Source organism: Ambystoma mexicanum, chromosome 6p, assembly GCF_040938575.1.
Source record: "Ambystoma mexicanum isolate Mex_15411 chromosome 6p, UKY_AmexF1_1, whole genome shotgun sequence".
In the NCBI taxonomy this organism is placed as follows: Eukaryota; Metazoa; Chordata; class Amphibia; order Caudata; family Ambystomatidae; genus Ambystoma; species Ambystoma mexicanum.
Window position 1 is genome coordinate 725,020,548 of NC_090935.1, and position 2,915 is coordinate 725,023,462.

A 2,915-nucleotide genomic window follows, 5' to 3' on the forward strand; every position below is an offset into this window, starting at 1 on the left:
TCACTGATGTAACACATTATCATGCTGGTTGTGCCCAAAATATGCCTCTGTAGCAACATGTCTATGCTGGCTTTTGCCAATTTAGGCAAGCATTGTCCGGTACAAAGCATGATTGATGCAGCCTGAGCATGTGCACTGTGCCCAATACATATGGCAGTTTATCTCTGTAATACACATTCATTACTTCTTTGGTAATGAAAGAAGCATAATCCAATTCAGCAGATAATATGTGGAAAAGCAATCACCCTAAGGTGAACCTAATTGAGTTACTTCACTATGCAGATAATAGTTTTGACCAGTGTTGCCGAGTAAATATTCTTTAAAATGCACAATACAATTTGCATCCCATTTTACAAAAAAACCCTCCTCCTTGGATACTGTTCAAACCGGGTGATTTCTGTTCGCCATACGCAATGTTTTCTTTTGAACCACACCCAGCACAGCTCCTGGAGCTCCCCTCTGCAAGCAGTTTCATGGCTGCATGTGTGTGATGTTAATAGGGGTATTTATTTATTCATGCAATGTTTGTTGGATACCTGTATGTTTATTTTTGCAATGTTTGTGGGATACAGGTATCCAAAAAATATTGCATAAGTAAATAAATAAGCCAGTTCCATGTATTCGCCAAACAATGCATAAGTAAATATTAACTGGGTTGTGGACCCTCACTGCATGACCTTTCCAGGAGAAGGGGACATTGGAGTGTAAAACCTGACACAGGAAAAGCAGAGGGTGCAGGAGTTTCGAGAACAAGTAGGAGTGATAGTTGAAGAGAGGAGAGGCTGGTAGAGGAGATGAGGATAGAGGCTCTGACGTGGAGCGGATAGGAAGAGAAGAGGGGGAGAAAGTGGGGGCAAAATGTGAGGTGAAAAGAGCAGTTGAGGAAAAGGAGGAGGAGGAGGCCAAAGGAGGGAGGAACAGGAGGCTGCAGCAAAATTAATTCTGCCACAAGACCAGGCGCTCTGTGTGCAACCAACCTAGCAGGCATAGTGCACACTTTACCTTTTCTTTCTTTCACCAATAAATGTGGCCTGTGGGCGACCGAGCTGCTCAGAGCTGGCCCTCTTGACTGCAGCAAAATACCTTCTGCCACAAGACCAGGGGCTCTGTTTGCAACCAACCTACTCACACACGCGACTTTTTCTTTCTTTCACAAATTCTTCAGGGCTGTGGACCCCTGAGCTGCTCAGGGCTGGCCCTCTTGACTGCAGCAAAAGAAACTCTGCTACAAGACATGGGGCTCTGTGTGCAAACAACCTGACGTGCACACTTAAGTTTTTCTTTCTTTCACCAATAAATCAAGGGAAAGCGCAAACGCATGACCCCACTACCATAAATAATGCAGTCAAGTATTCCGCATTTGGGGACATCGCAGGGGTCAGCAAATCCGATGTGCAATGGATGAGCCTCATCCTGGGAGAGCTGGCTTTCTGATCACAGATTCTCCCCGGCCAGGTAAGTATGAGTTGCAAGCAAGAGGGCAGCGGTTGTGCCCGTTCTGGAAGTCTGGCTAAGCAAGGGTGATAAGGCAGTCCCTGACCTAATCCCCCCCCCCCCCCCGGAAGCCCTGAGCGTCTGCAGAGCTGCCTGTCCCACGTGTACGGGGGAGCTTCGGCAGCCAGAGCCCAGCAGAAGAGGCACATTATAGCACAGTTCCTTTCATCAGGCCCTGCTCGGTCTCAGATTTGCATACATTTGGGCCTGTCCGCCAGCCAGCAGGCCCAGTTTGAATGCAAGTTGGCCTGGTGCAGTGTGCCCACTGGCCTGTCGGCCCAAGATGGGTCCATGGCCCTCCGGGGCCGACATGTCACCCCGCTTAACAAGAGCGTCTCAGGTAGGACGCCCCCCAGCAGGACACGGCAACGCCGTGAAGGCAAGGCCCGACCATGCCCGATTGGTGCTCGGATGGGACTGGCGGCAGCAGCTGGTAGCCAGCCGCTCTGCCTCCAGGAGCTGGCTGGGCCATCTTAAGGTTGGAGGGATGGGTGCGAAAACAGAGCCAGGGCAGGGTGGCTTCAAGAACAATGGGGGCACCTGATATTATGGGGCGCACAAGTCTGGGGTTAGGCGCTTGTGCACTTAATCCCTCCAGTAAATGCTGGCCCTCTTGGCTGCAGCAAAATTCTGCTACAAGACCAGGGGCTCTGTGCACAACAAACCCACTCACACACGTGACCTTTTCTTTCTTTCACCAATACATCAGGACTGTGGACCCCTGAGCTGCTCAGGGCTGGCCCTCTTGACTGCAGCAAAAGAAACTCTGCTACAAGACATGGGGCTCTGTGTGCAAACAAGTTTTTCTTTCTTTCACCAATACATCAAGGGAAAGTTGCAAGCAAGAGGGTTGGACCCGTTCTGGAAGCCCCGCAAAGCGAGGTTGAGAAGGCAGGCACTGACCCATGCCCAGCCCTCCCGAAAGCCACAACCGGTTAATTTATTTATTTATGCAATGTTTGTCGGATACAGGTATCCGACAAACATTGCATGAATAAATAAATCTGCTTGGTCCACGTCTCCGACAAACCGTTCATAAATACATAAATTAACTGGGTTGTGGCGGAGGACTGTAACTGCCTCTGGTGACCCCTTGCAAGGGGCAGTTACAGTTCTCCGCCGTGACCCGGTAGTCAGCCACAACCTGGTTTATTTATTTATGCAATGTTTGTCAGATACAGGTAGACAATGGAAAAAGTAAAATATAAATATACCTTTTGTCTATTTCATTCTTTTTCAGTTGGTATTACCGTGCGAAGCACAGGTATAACTGCTAGTAATAATATATATTTTTTTAAATCAAAGTTTGGTTAATATGCCAAAACAATCAGTTACCTATGCTACATAATTGTATCCCAACGTCAGAATACGTTGTACTGTGTAAGTAGGAAATATGTATATATATGTTGTGTTGAAAAACA

The 2,915-nt window shown here is 48.0% G+C and overlaps 1 non-coding gene across 1 annotated transcript; it reads right to left on the bottom strand.

Moving 5' to 3' along the window:
• Window positions 1–1,299: 1,299 nt before the first annotated feature.
• LOC138512714 (U1 spliceosomal RNA) lies at window positions 1,300–1,463 on the bottom strand. The gene has a single exon (XR_011281497.1). It is a non-coding gene; the product is annotated as a U1 spliceosomal RNA (small nuclear RNA).
• Window positions 1,464–2,915: the final 1,452 nt, after the last annotated feature.